Here is a 22406-nt window from a genome sequence, read left to right as displayed (position 1 = left end):
ACATTTTAATAAAATGCTTTCATGAAGTCAATCTGTAAATGAGGTGACAAAATGAAAATATTCTCTGAGCTAAAACTCACATTATAGATCAAGATTCATGGACTGGGTATCTGTGTAGAGGCAGAGTTTATGGCTTCATTTGTTTCTTCGAAAATTTGTTTTATTTCTCAAAGGATTTGAGTATCTTAAAACACATACATTTCATTGAGAACATCAAAAAAATCCTTAAACAGGAAAATAGTAAGTAAATAAAAATTAGAAGTGTAAAGCCGAACTCACAGGCAGAGTTAAGTAGAGAGTTTGGGATACCCATGCCTCTGCGTCTGTTTTCAAACTTCTCATTATAGAAAGGTAAGAGCTAGGGCTAGAGAGATGGCTTAGAGGTTGAGAGCACTGGTGGTTCCTCCGAAGGTTCGGGGCTCAATGCCCAGCAAGCATATGGCGGCTCACAACTGTCTGTAACTCCAGACCCCTGGGATCCGATGCCCTCTTCTGGCCTTCCTGGGCACCGGTAATACATGTGATGGAAAGACATGCATGCAGACAAAACACCTATCCTTTAAAAATAAATATAAAAACTTAACACTCACCTACCCTCCCATACCCCCACACGTGTGCACGCATGCATGCACACACAGGCACATGAGGGTAAGACCTAACACTCTTGAGTTAACTACACTGGATATCTATGGCGTTCACGTTGCCTAGTGAATAGAGGCTTCACTAGGCATTCCAGGGTAATTTTTAACAGGTGGATTATGACACTGGTCAGAAAAGCACAAACCTGCTTTACTTCTTCTTATAACAAGATCTGGCCAGACACAAAATCCAGAGACTGTCAGCGATTTTAGTGAAAACACCAAGTGGGACTCATTAATTTCCTTCTCATCTCTCCCACAGACCGCGTTTGAGAGTTTCCTTTGGAAACCATATTGTGAGGCACTGAGCACATAGGCACACAAACCTTGCGAGGCACGATGCACTCGACTGTATCAGACATTTCTTTGTCAGAAGGACTGGCAGCAAAATGGCTCTGGTGGGAGTCTTACTGGGAACCACCCACGTTCTCCCACATGCCTCTCTGTGGTTCAACCATTCAGCCACCAGGCTTGTGGGTCTCAGGAAACCACCTGCAATCACTCTGGGGGAGAACTCTGTGTCCCTGCTGTGTATCCAGCAGGCAACTGCTTATTATTGTTGTGGATGTCATTATCATTAATTTTGAATGCATTAGGTGGGAGGAGGGGATGAGGAGGAGACTCGTGAGAGGGTGGGGATGATGGTGTGTTGGGGCTGAGGGATGCCAGCTGGAGAGGAGACGCATTTTAAAGAGGATAATTGAGAGGGGAAGAGAGAGAAACAGGGAACCTCACAGAAGAGAAGCAGGTTTGAGTAGTAGAATCAGTGAGAGAAATCAAGGTGACATTTTCATTGTCCTAATGTGACCTGACTGTTCCCGGGTAAATGCCAGCTTGTTCATTTCTGAGAGACTAGAGGAGCAGAAGCAAGAAGACATTCGAGGTCTTTGTCACTCCTCGGTGACTCTGACCTCTGAGACCAGAAGGTAGCCAAGGCCGCTGCAGAACCAAGCCTGCGGGAGGAGGGAGCGGCTCTCTGTGTTGATGACTCATTCTGGCACCAGCTTGACCTTATGGAACTAATTTAGCTGCACTGGGCTGAACCTAGTCATAATTAATAACAGGATATCTGTTTATATATAAGGTCCAAGTGTTACCAACAAAGGAAGTGGCTGGTGGAAAGAGACAAAGGGGAAAATAAGTGTTGGGGTAGTGGTTTCTTGGAGGACATCCTACAAGGCAGGTGGAGGGCTTGTAGATATGTTCATACACAAGTGCAGCCAAAGTGTGCCAATGTTTCCATCCTTATTAGGGACCAGCTCAGAGCCTTTACCATGTAACTCATGTAACTTCTGCACAGGCCTGTGCAGCAGCTGTCATTATCCCCCAGCAGAGGCTGGGAAAATAGCTTGCTTGGTATAAGCTTTAATAAGGTTTGAACTGGGCCGACATGATTTGAATCCGAACATGTTTTGACCTGCAAAGTCACCATAAAATCTTAGTTGCATGTAGAAGAGGTAGCTTGCCTGTGTATTTAAAAGCTAGTTGTCATGACCTTCTAGTGGAGTCATTATCTCTTTATAGGATGTACCTTAGTCCTAAAAATCTCACTGAATCAATTGATCCTTCAGCCTTATAAAACACTAAATGATTTTGTGGTCCGTAGAAAGTGAAAGGAAATGGACTTTGAAAGGAGAGAAAACCTTGATTTTTTATTTTGAGACAGTGTCTCATTTTTTTTTGTAACCAAGTCTGGGAACTCATTATGTTGCCAATGCTAACCTTAAACTCTCTCTCTCTCTCTCTCTCTCTCTCTCTCTGTCTGTCTGTCTGTCTGTCTGTCTGTCTGTCTGTCTTTCTCTATCATTTACCTACTTACCTACCTACCTATTGAAAGAAAGTTTTATGTGCCCAGACTGGCTTTGTTTTTGCTGTATAGTTGAGACTGAGTTTAATTCCCGATTCTCCTGCCTCCACCTCCTCAGAATGAAGAGTACAGGTGTGTACCATCCCCATTGCTTTATGCCGTGCTAGGCATCAAACCCAAGACCTTGTGTGTTGGGGATTGGCTTGGTGATGCTATGTATTCAAATGCTAAATACTGGCCTCTAGAATCTGGGTGCCCACCAGGAAGAGATCCTCAGGTTCGCAAAGTGGTGCTATGGAAACCCTGCTCTCCAGTTGAAAGTTAATTGGTTAATTAAAAGCTAGAGCCTGTGACTGAACCGTAGGGAGAGAAAGGCGGGTGTTGAGGACTGAGTGAGGAGGTCTCAGGAGAGAATAAGAGAAGGGAGGAGACCAAGAGAGGAGGAGGAAGCCATGAGAGGAGATGGACCATGAGCATGTGACCAGGAGGAACAGCAAGTGACAAGGGACATATGACTGGGATGCATGTTAGAATAGCTCCACACCTGCCCAATCTAGGCTTACAGTTTGTAAATAAAATACTTGGATTGTGTGTCTTTTATACAGGTCAGCTAGACTATGTAATTTATTTTATACTTGTGCACATTCGACAACGCTCTAGTAACTGAGTTACAGCTCCAGCCATTCAAGATCTACATTTAAAGTAAAATAATTAAGAGTGGAGGGGAAATGTGCTAAAAATGGTATTTTAATTGTATGTAGTGTTACGTTTATATGTGCAAGAGCTCAAACTGTCAAGCAAAAGTGTTAATATTTGATCACAACCTTCCTGTAAAATGCCAGGAACAACGAGAAAAAAAAGATCAAAGCTGCAAGAAGTCTGTGTATATATAAAGCTGTAAAAGGAATAGTACCGAGCATATATATAGAATACCTATGAAATTAATGATGGTAAAGGCAGAGCCATGTAGAAAACAAGGCAAAGACAGTGAAAACTAATTTTTAGAACTAGACACTGAATGCTAATTTAAAGACAGATTCCCGTGACACGTGTAGTGAAGAAAGCCACAGTCCTGACGACACCTGCTGAGGAGGCTGGCTGCAGTGACTGAGGACGTGAGTTAACCCAACAATTACACTGTCAGGGAGAACGCATGTTTATAAGGTTCACATACATACATACTTATCCTCCGACTCTACACTGTGGGGCTATACACAGAAATAAAAGTTGCAGGAGTCAACAAAAAGCACTCCACAAAAGCTTTTCATTTGCTTTTTAAGTAATTTTACAATTTTTTCTTTGACAATTTCATCCATGCATGGCATGTACCCTAGTCAAAGCCACCCCTAGCTCCCCACTCCTCTCTCACAACAGAAAAGTTTTTAAAACAAAAAAAGTTTAAAGTATATAAGTATATTTAAAAATGCACATTTATGAATATATCCTATAATTTCCACTTATATATGGTGGTGTAATTAGATTTTATAATATACGTTCATTTATAATTTAAGTCATATTTAAGTATATAAAACATAAATCTTTTTTTTTGATGTTTTCTTTGGACATTCTTTTTTTTTCCAATTTTTTATTAGGTATTTTCTTCATTTACATTTCAAGTGCTATCCTGAAAGTCCTCCATACTCCCCCCCCCCTCTCCTACTCCCACTTCTTGGCCCTGGCGTTCCCCTGTACTGGGGCATATAAATTTTGCAAGACCAAGGGGCCTCTCTTTCCACTGATGGCCGACTAGGCAATCTTCTGCTACATATGCAGCTAGAGACACGAGCTCTGGGGTTACTGGTTAGTTCATATTGTTGTTCTACCTATAGGATTGCAGATCTCTTTAGCTCCTTGGGTAATTTCTCTAGCTCCTCCATTGGGAGCCCTGTGATCCATCCAATAGCTGACTGTGAGCATCCACTTCTGTGATAAAACATAAATCTTAAAAATGTTTGAAGCAATGGTATACTTTCTTTGTGAAGATACTTTTTCCAAAGTTTATTGAGAACGATACTAAGGTGTGAATGAACTGAACAGGAGAAAATAAAATTGTTGGGCAGGGGTTGCAGCCCAACGGTAAAACTCTTGCCATACATACAGTGTGAGAACCCAAGCTGGGATTCCCAGTGTGGCAGATGGTGCTTCGTGTCAGCATAGGGGAGGCAGAGAACTAAAGAACTCTGGGTTCAAGTGTGAGGCCCTGCCTCAGTGTACACGGAGAGCCATTGAGGAAGGCCCCCAGTGTCAGTCTGTGGCGGGCACACACACACACACACACACACACACACACACACACACACACACATTTCTGCATGTATACATTCTTCCTCACACACATACAAACACAGGTACACAATATGTTCACATGCTGCACAAACATGCATGCAAGAACACACACAGACTTGGCTGGGCCATGGAAGGTGATCATGAAGTAGGGTGTGTTAGAATTTTGGCCTTTAAATGAAATGTTTGGTTCCTGCTCTTCCATTTCCAGCTGCCTTTGGTTTTGGTTGTTGTGTTTTGTTGATCCCTGGGAACCAGAGAAGGGCAAAGGTAATCTGGAGCTTGACTCATGGACATGCCTTCATTATCTTCTTCTTTTCTTGACTGCAGAAGGATCCCTCAGTGAATTGAATGCTAATGAATTGGAGCTTTGGTGTAAGAAGACAATTTATATAATGTCCCACCGTCGTACACACACACACACACACACACACACACACACACTCACGCGGTCTCACTATTTGCTCTGGCTGTCCTAGAACTAACTCACCAGCTGGCCTCAACCACTCAGAGATCTGACTGCCTCTGCCTCTCAAGTGCTACAATTAAAGGGGTGCACCACCACACCTGGATGTCTACAAAACCTTTAAAGGAGACACTTTAACAAGCTTCGTGAGCTCTTCTGAGAATGAACCATCCTTAAGGTCACAGCTGTATGCGAAAGGAAGGGGGTGAGGAAGGCGGGGAGAGCCTGGGAAGGCAGGGCGTGTGTGAGGCGTGCGCATGCGTAGACTGAAGAAGGTCTTGAGGAGAATTTACTTCTGATGAGTGAGGAGAGGAGCTGAATGTCAGAGAGGAAGAAGAGGGAAGAGGAGAAACCTGTGACCTAGGAAATGCAGTGTATTCTCTCCACAGCCTGTGGGCATCTTAGTGCTGGTCACACGGGATTTCCAGGGTGTGACACATGGACCCCACGGAGAGCGACCGGCATTGCAGGTGGAACTAGAGGGGATGGCAGATGAGTGTGGAAAGAGGAAAATCTTGACATGTGGCGCTGCACCAAGAGAGCCACTGAGTGTGGAGGTCTCCTGACTGCCGAGGGTTCATTAAGACTCAAAGGTCTACTGCATTCAGCTCAGAGAGCTCACACTGACAGCTCAGTTGTCAAGTTAGAAAAGACAATCCTGAACACATTCTTCCCACTGAAACAAGAGCCAATTAAAAAAAAACATGAATAAATGCAACTGAAGTATATAATGGGAAAATGTTCTAAATGCATCGCAAGTAAAAATATCAGAGGGGAAGACATCTCAATGAGTTTCCAGCTGGAATTTGTATACGGAAATGAGGACCCGAGCTCTGTAGAAGCATTCCCATAAGCAGTGCATATGAATGGGTTTTGTGTACAAGGTCTCATGGTGGAGCCCTGGCTGGTCTAGCATTTGCCATGTGACCCAGGCTGGTCTCAGACTCAAAGATCTGTCTGCCAATTCATCTGGAGTGCTGGGCTTAAAGGTGACCATGTCTGGACAAAGGCTTTTTTAAACAAACAAACAAACAAACAAACAAACAAACAAACAAACTATGGCATTGTTTCCTTCCTTTCTAGAATAAAAAATTGTCGAAGATATAGGTTCTGTAATAATAAAATGAGACAGCATGTTAAACATAAGAATGGATGGAAAAACTGATAATTGAGTTTATTGAGGAAAATACTAATCTTTCTGCAGGACAGATGTGAGTATGGAATTAATGTGCTTTTGTCTCTTTATAAATGTTCTGAGTCATATTAAGCACCAACGTGTGTCAATATAAGGGGCGTAAGATTCTACTGTTCTTAATGCCTGGAAGTTGATAGGAGAGAATCTCGTGGTTCTCCCGCGTCCGTGGATGCTCCCATAGGCAGGCCAGGAGCCTAAGAATCACCTACACCTAAACGGTCACACAGACCACACAGATGCCGCTCAGTGTTATCTGCCAGCATACATATTCTAAGCTGAAAACACTTCGTGTCACAAATGTAGTGAACATGTCCAACCTGCGTCATACATAGCCAAGCGACTTAGATCACCGCAGAGTGCCAGCTGTTTGACTGGTGGCTGTGGCCCTCTGCTTCAGGGTCTTGTAAGTAGATAGGTGGTCCTGAGCCTCACGGTAGGGGCTTAGTTAGCAAGAACTGTTTGTTCATAGTTCTCGGTTTCCACTCCCATCTCTGGTGGCAAGAATGTATCTTCTTTCAAGGTACTGGGAAGGCATGTTTCACGCAAACGAGAGAGAGAGAGAGAGAGAGAGAGAGAGAGAGAGAGAGAGAGAGAGAGAGAGAGAGAAAGAGAGAGAGTGTGTGTGTGTGTGTGTGTGTTGAAAGACTCTGAAAGGAGCCCCTTGCTCAGGCCTCAGGACAATAGCGGACACCCAAGAACTCACGACAGACCGAGCTTGTTGCAAACCACATGAGGCTTTATTCGGGGAAAGCCAGAGCTCTGGGGACGACTCATATCCCACGCAGGGGTAGAGGAGTCGACCTCTAGGGGAAAGAGGTCCCAGTTTTTATAGGCCCTCAGGGGGGAAAGGAGAAGGGGGAGAGTAGGGGATTTCCAGATCTAAACAATGTCTATTCTCAAGAAATGGGTATGGGAGGGGTACAAAGAAAGAGTCTAATGAAGGTGCAGCAATGGGCACACACCTTCAATGGTCAGAACATTGGCAGACACACAGGTTCAAGGAGTGGCCAGAGCATTGTGCACCTCTATTTTTCTAAATCAGTGAAGCTAGTTCTGCTAACACTGACGTCTATCTTGCCAGTTTCAGGGCTTCTGTGTCCTTTTACATTCTGCCAGGATCTTTCAGAGTATGAGTATTTCTTGCTTGGTCTAGAGAAGGCAGAGAGACTGTTTCATTTATACTGCCTCTTTTCAGGTTACTGAGTTCAAAATGGTCCTTATGTTAAAGCGAAATATTCTAATCAGCTTTCACCAAACATTGTTCTAGATATCTGGAACAAAAAAATCCCCAAATTTAGCATTCTGAAATAATTATGTAATCGTTTATACATTAAATAACTAATTGTATAATAAACAATTCCACAATGCACTAGAAAGTGATATTGTGCATCTGTAACATGTGTAGCTTGGTCTTTATGTGGGACTCCTAACAGCGGGAGCGGGGCTGTCTCTAACTCTGTTGCCTGCCTTTGGGACCCCTTCCTTCCAATGGGCTGCCTCATCCAGCCTCAACAGGAGAAGGTGTGCCTATCTTAATGCAACTTGATATGCCAAGGCTGGTTGATATCCATGGGAGGCCTCCCCTTTTCCGAAGAGAAAGGCAGGAGGAGCTGATGGGGGGAGAGTGGGAGGGGAAGGGCGAGGAGGAGCGGAGGGAGAGGGAACTGCAGTTGAGATGTTAGGTAAATTAATTAATTAAAACAACCAAAGTGCTACTGTGGGACCAGTAAGTACCACAATAATTAAGAGACGGATGAGTATGTCTGCCTCTGTGGAATGGGGAGGACCACGGAGTAGGATTCTGTGGTAGGGAAGATGCTTCATGAGCAAGGACTTTAGGGAAGGCTGAGATAGACTGATGAATGGAATATGGAGGTACAGACATGGGTATCGATGCTATCACAGTGAGCCAGGGAGTGCAGGATCTTTGCAGTAGGTGGCAGGCATGAATGTCGTGAGAGGTAACCATGTTCTAGAAATATTTTTTAGTGGTTCTTTTTCTGTTACTATTTGGTGATTCAGTTACCTATCGTTAACCATAGTAAGAAAAAACAATTAAAAAGTATTTTGTTTGTTTTTCTGACAATTTTATGTATCTGTATAAAGTTGTTGAGTATTTTCACCCTATTACCTTTTCTTATCCCCTTCTCATTCCCCCAGAACCTCTTCTTCCCAGAAAGCCCCCACCTCTCCTGCATGTGCATAGGTATTGGGTTATATACAAGATCATGGGTAACTGATTAGTGGCTACATCAATGAAGAAAGATACATCATCAGACAATAACGAGTGAAACATTTCCTAAAATGCGCAGGCATCATAACAAAACAGCCTGTATCCATCAACTTTCCCTAAGCAGAAGTTCAAGGGCCGTATCCAGCTATTCATCTCTCCCTGTGTTTACATCTTAGGAGTGCCCTTCCACCATGTATGAATGATCGATTCTGCCTATGGACTAGGCGCTCAACCGTGAGATTCATTCTGGTCTATGGGATGCTAGCAGACACAATGTGAATAGAGACAAGAAATGAGTATGTGTTGAAATTTGTCCCTTCTGTGCCTCTGCCCTTGCCACAGGAGTCTTCCTGAGCTCTTTCTCTTTAGGGTTAGAGGTATTTGGAAGAGACGAATGTCACCCAGTTATTCTAGTCATGACTAGCCTGATGACCAGCATGACCAGCCACTGCCAGATGACCCCAACCATATAAGCAATAAGCTACTACAGCTGGACACTTCTGAGGCTTTGTGTCCAGTATTACCATTGCTGCATCTCTTCTATGCCTCTACTTGAAAGACTCTGAAGGGCCTTACTCTGAAGCAATGAGGAATGTCCGATGTGACTGAACCCAGAGCAGTAAGTGGGAGAGTCACTTGAGGTGAATGGCAGGTTAGTCCAAGGGCATCTTGTGGTCTTGGTTTTAGAAACTGCTATCTGCCAGTATCCATCATTATCCTAAGTCACTGCTAATAGAACTCTTTAATTTTCACTGCAAACTTCCTTTTTCAGATAAAGACTGTATTTTTCAGGCCTCTTTAGAAGCTAAATATGACTGGATTCTGGGCAAAGCAAGGCATTTAAAGCCATTGTGTTGTCTCCCAGGAGCAAGCCCAGCCTCAAGGTCCCCACACTTCAAAACCTACCTCCATAAGTGATGCTTTCTCAGTGGCTCTTCCTGGTGAGCTCCCCAGAACCTTACCCACGAGTGCCACCCCCACACTCTCTGGTCTAGATCTGGACACAGCGCAGGTCTTCCTTGATAAGTGGTGCTCTTACCCTGTATCAAAGAAATGTTTCCTTTTTGCCACAAAAGGAGATTATTACTGAAACCTACAACTGGTCAAAATACAGAAAAAAAAAAAAAAAAAAAACGAGCATAGGATGCCAAACTCCAGTTGATATAACCCAACCTCTACATATAAGGCTTAGGGAACACTGTGGAAAGCCCGAGGGTGAGGATGGCTGCTGTCAGATGGTGTCTTCTGTATTGGACAGAGCAGCTACATCCATAAAACCCTAGCAATATTGTCATCTAAACGAGACTTGCAAAATGACAACACCAGCTTACATGCCAATGGGGTGGGAGAAATCCCACAAGGCCACACTCCTATATGAAGATCTACAGGCAATTTTTGGCTTCTGAGAGAGCGAGACTGAATCTTCCCCTAGGGATGAGCCCCCTACTTATCTAATAGCAAAAATTTAGCCCTAAACACATATGCATATGAACATTAAGTTGACTCAGCAGATGTGTGTGTGTGTCTGTCTGTCTGTTTTCTTAGCAATAAAAGTTAAGTCAAGAGAGAGAGAGAGACAGACAGACAGACAGACAGAAGGAAGGGAATACACAGGAGTTGGATGGGGATAAAGAGGGGGGTAGAAATGATATAAATATGGTAGTCATGTGTGAAATTCTCAAAATAAAAACTAGCTATGAAAAAAGTGCAAGCTTAGCTTTTTCAAAATATACTTGAAAAATATAAGGATTCTTAAATGCTTCAACCTGCCTTCTAGCCCACCAGCCAAAGTTAGGGGATAAAGATGATTAATAGGACAAGGGGGAGTGTACCTGTTTAGAAATAGTTATTTGGAGGCAATACCAATCTTTATTGTCAGAATATCAGCAGTCTAGTCCAAAATATCAAACAGGAATTGCTAGCATTAGTCCAGTCCAATTGACAAACACCAAACATGAATCAATAGCAGATGGTTGATCCAGAAGAAACTGTGAGGTTCTGCCGAATTGGCAAGAGTCTGTGGAAGCAGCAAGAAGCGGCCGGAATACCACTACAAGTTCTTTGGCACATTTCTCTCTATGAAGTGATGACCAGCAGAGATCAGTGACAACCAGCAAAGGTTTGCAGGGCAGACCAATCAATGCAAGAGTGTCATTCATTGTCTTTCCATACATCACGTGTCCTCTCACGTGTCAGCTTCAGCAAAACATCCTCTCATATGACAGCTTCCAGAGAACATCACATGATACGACCTAGTCTCCAAAGGGACCAGAAATTTCCACTTGAAAAAAAACATATCGTATACAATTTCCAACACAATGCCCTTATGAAGAAAGGGTGTATTTTCAGCTTTCTTGTTCTTCTTTCTCCAGTTGGAAGTAGATATAAACACAGGAATTGGAGAGTCATTTTAGGTTAGAAGTTGACAAGACAGGAATGAGGCTAAGAGAATAAGAAGAAAATACCAGGTGTTTGGGCATACTCACTCACAGTACAGCCCTGGACTTCAAATTGGAAGAGAGAAAATCTTTTGCAATATGAATATATTGCATTTTAATGCTCCTTGCCATAGCTGCATAGCCTGTATCTGGACTAATATATCCAGGCATCGTGAAACATGGATAAATGAACAGGTAGTTACTATTAGTGTGATAAATTTCCTCTGGCCCATTTGCTGCACTCACTGAGCTTGCTGGAGATAATGGAATGGAATATAATTGCCCATTAGTTCAGTTAGATAGTTCTGAGACGCTGCAAAATATTATGATCTTCATATTAATTCCCTTTGTCTAGATCAAAACTCTTCAATTAACACTGAATCTTGTGAGCAGTGCTTACTTTAGTAATAAATAAACGGAATCAATGATACTGTTGGGAATTATATCAGTGTGAATTATATTGAAGTATAAATCTAGACCAAAAGTTATTCTCTCTGGCCAGAAAGATTTCAATTTAGTTGAAGAAATTAGATGCAAAATTGTAAAATTTCTTCACCCTCAAAAGTTTCTCTATGCTGTGGACTGGACTTCTCTGGAGAAGCTATATCTGTGTTGAGTTCACTGTGCTAACGGATGACCAGACTTCCTGTTGTGAATCTGGAATGTTGCAGACAGAGGATCTTGGTTTGTCTTCAGTCTCTTTGCCAACCATTTACCATCACCTCCATACTTCTCTGACATCTTGGTGGCTGTAAGTAAAACTTTTGTAATGTATTGCTAAAATCAACCTAGCTTCTACCAACCCTCAAACATATGTAGGAGATTTCTCCACCCTTATAACCTGTCTATCTCAAGTTCTCACCAAGATATCTGGTGAGAAGCATTGATTTATGAGTTTATTTTGTTCTTTGACTTCAAAAGCCCATGTGCTGTCTCCCACAATAGAGAGTTAGCAGACTCCTTTAAAAGTGGCCATGAGGTGTGAAGTCCAAGTGACACGCTGCAATGGTTAACTTCATCGTTAATTTGCAAGTGCCACACACCTCTTGGTAATGACACATTTTGAGAAATGCACCTTCAGGCAATTTTGTCGTTGTGTGAAGATCACAGCACCACACATAATTGATAGCATGACCAAATACATAACTAGGCTGTACATACGCAGGTTAGCATGAATTAAATTAAATATAGAAGAAAATGATTCCATCAGGATACATGGAAAGTGTAAGACTTCTTTTGCTGGTTTTCCAGTGAAATATTGTTTGTAAAGAAGTATAAAGTATAATCTCTAGAATAGTAGAAAATATAATATAGTATAAATATATTATATAATTATATTATATAAATATAAGCTAGTAGTGTATTTTCAAGTACCATACATAATCATATCTACTATCCTTTCACATAAACAACTGTGAAGTGGGTTTGCTGATGTCAATATTGTCATGTTTTCAAACATGTGAGCGATGCATTATGACTTCCCAATAGCTGCCATCACCATTAGGTGACAGTAGCTCTTCAGTTCCACTGTGATCTTCCGGGACCACCATCACTGGCTGTCCATTGTCGACCAGAGCATCCTTACAGGGTGAGTTGACTGCAGTCATGTTTCTTCCAGGCATAACAACCATTGCACAGGTTGCTGTGGTGACCTGCAGAATACCTTGGCTCCTGGGTCATGTAATGAAATAAGCAAAACAATGCAGTGATAGCCAGATCTAGATAGCTAGATGGAGATGGTAATGGGGCTGTTAACACTCTGTCTTAGTCGGGGTTTCTATTCCTGCACAAACATCATGACCAAGAAGCAAGTGGGGGAGGAAAGGGTTTATTTGGCTTACACTTCCATACTGCTGTTCATCACCAAGGAAGTCAGGACTGGAACTTAAGCAGGTCAGGAAGCAGGAGCTGATGCAGAGGCCATGGAGGGATGTTCCTTACTGGCTTGCTTCCCCTGGCTTGCTCAGCCTGCTCTCTTATAGAACCAAGACTACCAGCCCAGAGATGGCACCACCCACAAGGGGACCTCCTCCCTTGATCACTAATTGAGAAAATGCCTTACAGTTGGATCTCATGGAGGCATTTCCCCAACTGAAGCTCCTTTCTCTGTGATAACTCCAGCTTGTGTCAAGTTGACACAAAACTAGCCAGTACACACTCCATAGTAGAAGGAGGGTCATGATACGCTCATCTGAGAATTTGGCCATTAGTCCTGCTTCACCAGTCCTCAGTGTGCTCTAGTGTATGTAGAGGAGGTATAAGGCCCATGAAGGTGAGATTCTGCTGACCCGGAAGTGTTCATAATGACCTCGTCGTCCATGCTGGGGTGGAACCCTTCAGTGATGTGACTGTCCTTGAGTCATCGAGTTCCTGTAAGTATCCCATCTCTCATGCTTCTGTAAGAATCCCAGGTAGACTCTTTGGTTCACTAAGCTAGGCTTGGGTTGAGTTGCCTCTTTGGTTGGTCATTGGCATTCCGTTTGGGGGTGAATAGGTGTTTGTGCACATCTCCCCAGGAAAATCCAGTTTGTACTATATTAGAAGTGCTAGACAGAAGTTGAAAAAAAAAAGTCTCAAATACTTCATAGAAATAGGAAGTTTCCAAGAGAGGGAGAAAAGGCTGGAGAGATGGCTCGGTGGTTAGGAGCCCAGGGTGCTCTTCAGAGGACTTGGATTTGGCTCTTAGGACCTTCTCACAACTCCAAGTTCAGGAGATCCAATGCCCTCCTCTGGCCTTCACAGGCATAAGGCACATGCGGTGCACATACATTCAGGTAGGCACTTAAAATGAGACAGACAGAAAGGAAAGAAGAAAGGGTAGGGGGAAGCTTTGAGTTAGAATCTGTGTGTGTAGCCTGGTGGTAGCAGCTGTGTACACCTTTAATTCCAACACTTGGGAGGCAGAGGCAGGCGGATCCCCATGAGTTCAAGTCCAGGCTGGTCTATAGATCAAATTCTAGGAGAGCCAGGGCTTCACGATCTATCTTGAAAAACCAAAAACCAAAACCAAACAAAAAAAACCAAACCAAGACAAACACAACAATCTACCTGTGCTTAAGTTACTGTTTTCTCAGAATGTGACTCTTTTTAGTGTTTGCTGAGAAAAAAAAAAAAGATTCTACATTATTTGATAAAAAAATAAAAACACCCACAAAATTTTACCTTACTTATCAAAGGAAATGATTTCCATCATTTATGTAGCTGTGTATCTATGTATCTATCTGTCATCCATCATAGTCATCTACTGTTATCCAATCAACCAGTTATCTTCCATAGCTATCGTCATTTATCTGTCTAATGTTTGCTGCCGTTGTTTGTATTAGCTGACTTAAAATTTGATTGCGTTTTAAAATCACATTGTGTCCCTGGAAGAAAAACAATGTTTGTTTTTACATTACATTTGGACCTGAATGTGTTTAAAGGTTCTGATTTTGAAATATTATAAAAATGCATCCTTTTCCAGACAAATCCACCCATAGGGTGAAGAGCAAGAGAGCACACGCGACCATAACGTGTATGAAATTATTTATGGCTTCAATGGTCAAAGTTTGAGTCTTATTAAAAATCTATATTGTTTGGATGAGAAATAAGACTTCTTTAACAGACATTTGAGTTTTTGACAATTCTGGAGGCCAAGGATCCTGTTGTTAGACAATGAACCCATAACTTGGTGGGAGCTGTTGGTATCATGTGGCTACTCTTCTCAGTAAATATTGAAGAAAGGTCGTTGAGGCTTCAGTCTGCAAGTCCTCCACAGGCTTAGCCTCAGGTGGAAGAAGCTCTGGGGGTCTGGAGAGCCTTTAGAAGATGAGCCCTTTCTGATAGAAGTAAGTTACTATTGGTGGGCCTTAGACGGTTTTCACCTCCGTCTTCCCTCAGTCTTCCCTCATTTGCTGCCATGTGAAAAGCTGTGCGCAGTCTCACACTGCTACCACAAAGGGATGAACCTTTTCCCAGCACTTCTCAGACTTGGTGTGAACAGTCCCACCCGAGGCCTTTTCTGATAGGCTCAAACTTAGCAGCCTCTGGAAGCTGCTGTCTGCCCCGCTCTCAAGAGCTGATAGTAGTAAGTATGGGTAAGAAGAAAATAGGTCAGGATGGAGAGGTTCTAGAATTCCATCGAACAGTCCATAGAAAAATCAGCAAGGATGATTGAGGGCCTTCCAGAAGAAAGTATGGCAATAAAAATAAAGACAGAACTCTCAGACAGCCTAGGAGGTATGGCTCAAGGCCCCCGGGAGGGAATTCAGTTAAGAAGGGATCCACGAGCTGCAGCAAAGCAGAGAAACCTCATGGAATTTGTGCCCTAGAAGCCAAGTAGAAAGTACAGAGGGAGGGAGGAAGGGAGGGAAGGAGGGAGGAAGGGAGGGAAGGAGGGAGGGAGGGAGGGAGGGGGGAGGGAGAAGAGAGAGGTTTGCTGCTTCCATACAGTTAATTAGACTTGGATTGTTGGAGCTGAAGATCGGGATGCTGGGGATTTCTGTGAAAACACAGCGTGAGAAATCGGGCTGCAAAGGAATCATGCATGAGGTGAGGAGGTGGGAGTGGGCATCGAGCCCACCTCAGGCGCCCTGAAGTGCGTCAAAACCATTTTCAGATGGCGCCGTGTGCATATTTAAGTTTCTCCTAGAGTGCATTTCCTCATTAGCAGTTTCCACAGTGAGAAAATATTTCCTTGTGGCTTTATATTTGTGGACAGTGTATTTTAGGACAAGTCAAACACATTTGAGGATTACATCTGTCTGAAATCTGTCATCTTTGGAGACATCTGCGAGGTAGACAAAGTCCCCAGATAAAACTTCTGTAAATTCAGAAGTGCTCCTGGCTCGCCTTGGATTCAAAGATCTATAATGTGAGGCAGCGCCCCCTGACTTACCGATTTCCCTAGATGGTTGACCATTAGCAGCTGCTGTCAGCGAACAGAGAGAAGTCTGCAGAGCTTAAAACATTTTCTGATTTTGTGCAAAGTCTTCACTCATGAGTCGAATCTTTTGCTTTGTGTCTATTACTCCAGGACTGATACGGAAGTCTGATCATGTGATGATAATAATAACCTCATCAAGAGACTGATGGGAAGCTGGTTCCCTTAGTAAAGTACCCTCTGCTCAAAGTGAGGACGTGCATCCCCTGGACCCATGCAACAAAAAGCTCGGTGAGGTGTCACAGCTCTGGGAGGAAGCATCCCTGGGGCTTGTTGGCCAGGTCGAGCCTAGTCAGCAAGATCCAGGGTTAGCGCATTATTACCTCAAAAATGTATTAATGCCTCAAATAATGAGGCGGAGAGCAATGCAATTGATAAAGGGACTTGAAATTGACCTCTGACTTCGACATGCATGCACACACACAAGCATGCACCCCCCCCCCCCACATGTGCTCACACACAAACACATACACTTGTGTACATACCCAAAGAAACTGACACATTAGAAAGTTGCTGGAGGCTGGAGAGTTGGCTCAGCAGGTTAGAGCTCTTACTGCTCCTGAAGGAGCCCTAGGTTTGATTGCCAGTATTCACCTGGTGACCTTTGACCATCTGGAACTTTGGTCCTGGAGGGTCCAAAGCTCTCTTCTGGTCTTCATACACACATTGCACACACATGGTACATGCACATACCATGACCATGGCATCCTCAGAGCAGGATGACTAGCTAGACTGCTGAACAGGAGAGTTCTGGGTTCAGTTGAGAGACTAATAAAGTGGAAAGTGACTGAGGAAGACTTAGGCTTCCATGTGCATGCGCACACACATGTATGCTGACTCTCCCAGCTCACAGAATCACAAGACTCATAGTAGAACTAGACATTATGTAGGAGCATGTCTTGTGTGCATTCGTGTGTGTGTTTGTGCATGCAGTGCAGGACTTGTGCATGGTTTCTTCTTATTAGGAGCTAAACTGCCTTTCAGGTGAGGCAACTAATCCTGTTATCCCCTCTTAAGGCATTAGGCTGAGGACGTCAGAGATTCCCCAGCACAGCCACAGCTTTGCAGATGCCCACACTCACAGCTAAAAACGCTAAGCCCAGAGAAGGTTTAACCTGACTGTGCCCTTTCTATGCTATGCTCCCAAGAACATAGTGACAACACAGCCAAGGCCCCAGTGACTGGGGAGTGAGGACTGCAGTCAGGTAGTTGACCATTGCAGAACAAAGATTCCGATACGTTGCTGGAAGCAGGCCTAATAGCAGACCATGGCCATGCCTCTCACTAGGCCAATGGAGAGGCACCATCTTGGAACCAGAGTGGCAGCTTGGTGGCAGATGTGCATACTGGCCACACACTGTTCTGGGATACGTTGTTCCTGGAGAAATGGTGAGACATTAGCAGGCCTGACTGGTAGGAAGCAGCAGAGCTTGACTTCCTTAGGAAGCTCAGAGGACTCCCAGCATGAAGGTAATGGCCCTGCTGCTTTTGAACTTAAACTCCTTTTGGTGTAAAATTAAAGACAGGTTTCTGGGTCCCCTTCTTGCAGTGTCTAATTAAGCTTAAGCAGTAGTCAGAAAATCACATGCATACAAGCATCCTGTTTCAATGATGTCTGTGTCTATAATTTTTTTTTAAATCAATGCAAAAGAGGGAAGATATGGAGAGAGATACGGAGGTGAGCAATACCTTGTAGCTTCAACCGTGCCTCTTTGAAGAAGTTTCTCTTCTAGACAGTAGTGGTGAGCCGACAAAAAACACAGTGGGTGTTTGTTTATAAATTATTTAATTGACTTATGGTGTAAATTAGACTCATGTGAATTTAGGTTATTGACATCGTGATCTAATATCTCCCAGGGTCTGGGGATAACTAGGTAACTGAATGCTGATAGTTTAGCCTTATTTCTATACATAAACATTTATTGGTTCTTTTAAAAAATTTAACTCTACCTCCCGCCCCTTTGTGTGTTCATGTGTGTGTGTGTGTGTAGGTACCTCAGATGCCAAAAGAGGTTGTGGGATATCTTCAAGCAGGAATTACAGACAGTTGTGGGTTGCCTCACATAGGTGCAGGGAACCAAATTCCGACCCTTTGCAAGAGCAGTGTGCACTCCTAACCACCAATCTGTCTCTCCAGCCCTGATAGTAACTGATTGAAATTCTGTGGAGTCTAGAAACAAGCCTGTGAGTATTAAAAGCATTTTCAGAATTCTTACTTATTCTTTCTTTATCACCTTCCGTCTTGGCTGGCCAAGAGTACAGATTATTAGTGACGGTCTCTAGGCAATCAGGAAAAATATACATTTTACTGATTTCAGTGTTTGCAAAAGAAAAAGGAATTTTTTTCTGTTTTTACATTACTGAGAGCCTTTGCTCCAAAAGTCTTGCCATCTAACTTCTCACTCTTTCTTCTTTCCCAGAAAAACTTTACCACTTAAGCTCCCCAGATAACTCTGGAGCCCACATTAATTAAACATGTGATTTAAAAAAAATATTTGACTATGAAACATTAGGGATTAATGTCCCTTTCCTACAGTTAGATATCTGTCTGTCTTTCTGTCTGTCCTCTACCCACACTATCATACATGCACGTGCATATCTGCTGGTTTTGTTTTGTTTAAGAGGGAGAGTCTCACAGAGTCCAGGCCGGCCTCTGACTCCATGGCTAGGCTGACCCACTTGAGTTTCTGGTCCACTTGCCTCAGCCTCCTCAGTGCTGGGTCTCAGGCTTGCTCTGCCATCTCAGCTGATGCTTTGTGTTGTCCATGTACAGCTTAATAGTGGGTGATCAAAATGTGGTTGCCTTCCCATACTGCCACTATGTCTCACTTAATTCCCCGAATTCAGAAGTGATGTGGAAACTATTTGGAAATCTCTCTTCTGCCTCTCATCCACTGCCCAACTTTTCAACATGGCTGGCCCAAGTCCACCTGACCTGGCATCTTTACTTCTGATGAATTTACCGTGTATTTGTTGAACATTCGCCAGGCTCTGGGTTTGGTCTTTAGAAACACCAAGAATATAAAATAAAACAGAACTATACACAGACATACACAAAAAATGTCTGTAAGTACCAGGAATGAGTTTAGCTCAGTGGTTGAGTATTGCTGGCCTAGTGTTAATTGTTTCATTTCTGTTGACGGGACACATACCCTGAGCAAAAGCAGCTATGGGGATAGTCGCCTAGCCAGCGTCCTCTTGCTGTCAATAGATACCTGACCACCTTGGCCATGCAAGTTTCATGAAGAGAATTATTTAATTGGGACTGGCTTACAGTTTCAGTGGTTTAGTCTCTTGTCATGGTGGGGAACATGGCAGCATGCAGGCAGACATGATGCTGGAGATTTGAGAGCTCTACATTTGGTTCTGCAGGCAACAGAACGAGAGAAAGCCACTAGGCCTGGCTTGGGCTTTTGAAACCCCAAAGCCCACTCCAGTGACACACTTCTTCCAACAAGGAAACACCTTCTGCAACAAGGGCACACTTCCTAGTCACTCTTAGGTAGTGCCACTCCCTAAGGACTGAACATTTACATATATGAGCCCATGGGGGCTATTCCTAGTTAAACCACCACAGGTGAACAGTTGGGTTAGAGCGTGAGTCATTTCTGTAAGTTCAAAGCAGGAACTCAGGCAACTACTGACTTCAAATCCACAAGGCCTCCATTCCCCTGTGGAGTCTTCCCACGTCAATTGCCAAGCGAGACAGTTTCTCTACTGACATGCCTATAGGCCTGCTGGAGACAGATGGTACATCGGTTGAGTCTTTCTTCACTTGTGATTCTAGCTTGTGGTAAGTTGACAGTTAAAAGCTAAGGGAGCAATTCTATCACTCTTCCAAAATATGCTTTCTTAACAACTGTCTGCTGACGTTAACTTGCTACTCCTTGAGGGTCAATTTCTTAATTTCTACTTATAGGTAATAGGTTGAATTTGAATCCTTTTGAAGAAAATTTCTGAGACAGAGCGTTTTGCTATGTGATGCAGGCTGTCCTGGGCCTTTCCATACAGTCTGGGCTGACTTGCAAATTCACAGTCCTCCCACCTTAGTCTCTTAATTACTGGGATTACAGTTATCTACTTCCATGCCCAACATAAACATTTTTTTTTAAGTTAGGTTTATTTACACATAAATTTTGTCTAATATTTACTTTAAAATTATTTCTTTTGAGGGGTGGTTTCACAGTTGTACAAATAGGATGAGAAACATACCAAATATCTTTTCCATTTTTTAAAAAATTATTTATTTATTTTTAAAACATGGTAACAAGAGTCATCAGAGTCAGGCACAAATAGTTATCCAGTGCAGCCTTGCTGGTACAAGGTTAGTGTTGACGTTAACGTCATTTTCCTGTACATAGGTATGTTTCTGTAACCATGTATCTGTGGCAGGCACTGAGGTCCCAAGCAGTGCTGTTGTTCGCTATCCTGCTGAAGACAAGTTGATACGTTTTATAGGGAAGACATAAACATGTGAGCTTGAGAAGATGAGAGACTCATTATGTGCTGCTTCTTTGTCATTGTGTTGTCCTTGAGCACAACTGTAAGTCTAGGACAGTTAACAGGGGTCTGGTCAAGAGAGAATGGACTACCCTAATGACATGATGACATTAAGAGAGAATGGACCGCCCTAATGACATGATGACATTGACTTCACCCCAAAGCACACGTGTTGTTTTTAAACGAAATCTCCGACATTTGAATTTACCAATAAAGACTAGGAAGCCAGATGCTGGGGTGAATGCCTGCTAGCTCAGAGAGGCAGAGAAATCACTCAGCTGACCTTCCTCCTCAGCCGACATCCAGGGGGACTTTGCTTTCTCATACTGTCTCAAAACCAAACCAAAACCAAAACAAAACAAACCAAAACACTTCTTCAAACTGACTGTCCGTCCTTTAAACTTCCTGTTGCATCTCTATACATCCTCCAGTCTCCCTCTTACTCTCTGTTTTTCTCCTTTGTTCACTCCTTGTCAACTGGTGGCTTGCTCCACCTCTTGACCTATGGTTGATTTGACTTAATCCTGCTTACAATATTTAAACAGAAAGCTCTTTGATTAAAGGTGTGTGCAAAGGCTGAGTCACACTACAACTGAAAACATATTTTGTCAGTAAGTAACATAATCTCGGGGTTCACGGTGCGATCAAATATTCTGCAACACACAGGTAGAGTTGATACATTCTTAAAAACGGTGTTCAAGGAGCCCAGGGGAACTAAGTTCATCCTCACGTGTTCTGAGGGTGGGATATTGAAGATTAAACCTAGCGCTCCCAGATGCTAGGCAAGTGCTCTACCAATCAGCTATGTACCCAGCCCACCCACCCCCCATCCCCATCCTCTTCTTTGTTCTTTATTCTGAGGCAGTCACTAAGTTATACAGGTTGGCTCTGGACTCACACTGTAGCCCAGGCAGGTCTTTAATTTGTGATCCTTCTGCTTCAGTTTTCTGAGTAGCTAAGATTGGAAGCCTGACAAAATTCACTCTTTTTTAGTACAGAATTCAGTGAGTTTTGACAAATGTATACAGTCATGTAGTCACCAATATGGTCCATGTATAGATGACTTCCAGAACCTCAATACACTGTCTTGTTCAGTCAGTTCCTTCCTCTGAGCCTTGTGTCCTGGCATCTGTTTCCAGTCCCTATGGGACTCATCTTTTCTAGAATGTAACATGGAGTCATTTGGTGTCCAAACTTCTGTATGCAGCTGCTTTCACTTTTATTGTTGGCTTGTATTCTAGGCTATGGTCACCCCGGTTGTCCTATAAGCTATTTACTCCTAAGTACTTAGTTGATAGACTCTTGATTCTTATCATGTGGGAAGCTCTACTAAAAATCATGTTTGCCGAACTCTCCACTTGAGTATATTTTCTTTGCTATAGCATCTGGAATCTAAGTCTGTCTTCTCAGATTCCCCTCCTACCTCTCATATAGGATCACACTAGGCTTCTGTATTATTTATCATGACTTGTATAATTTACCATTTAAGACTCTCTGTATTTATGCCACTAATGTAAATAGAATTCATCTAACTAAATATGGCAGCTTCCTAGATAGAAGCAACTGATTAATAGACAAGTGTCTTTCCTTCCTTCCTTCCTTCCTTCCTTCCTTCCTTCCTTCCTCCCTCCCTCCCTCCCTCCCTCCCTCCCTCCCTCCCTCCCTCCCTCCCTCTTTCTTTCTTTCTTTCTTTCTTTCTTTCTTTCTTTCTTTCTTTCTTTCTTTCTTTCTTTCTTCTTTTTTTTTCTTTTTTTTTGGTTTATTTTGAGACAGAGTTTCTCTGTATAGCCCTGGCTGTCCAGGAACTAACTCTATAGACCAGGCTGGCCTCGAACTAAAAAATCTGCCTGCCTCTGCCTCCTAAATGCTGGGATTAAAAGTGTGTGCCACCATCACCTGGTGACAAGTATCTTTTAATGATTAAG

This window comes from Mus musculus, chromosome 6, assembly GCF_000001635.26.
Source record: "Mus musculus strain C57BL/6J chromosome 6, GRCm38.p6 C57BL/6J".
Lineage (NCBI taxonomy): Eukaryota > Metazoa > Chordata > Mammalia > Rodentia > Muridae > Mus > Mus musculus.
The sequence above is the reverse complement of the archived record's forward strand: the minus strand, read 5'-3'. Positions refer to the sequence as shown.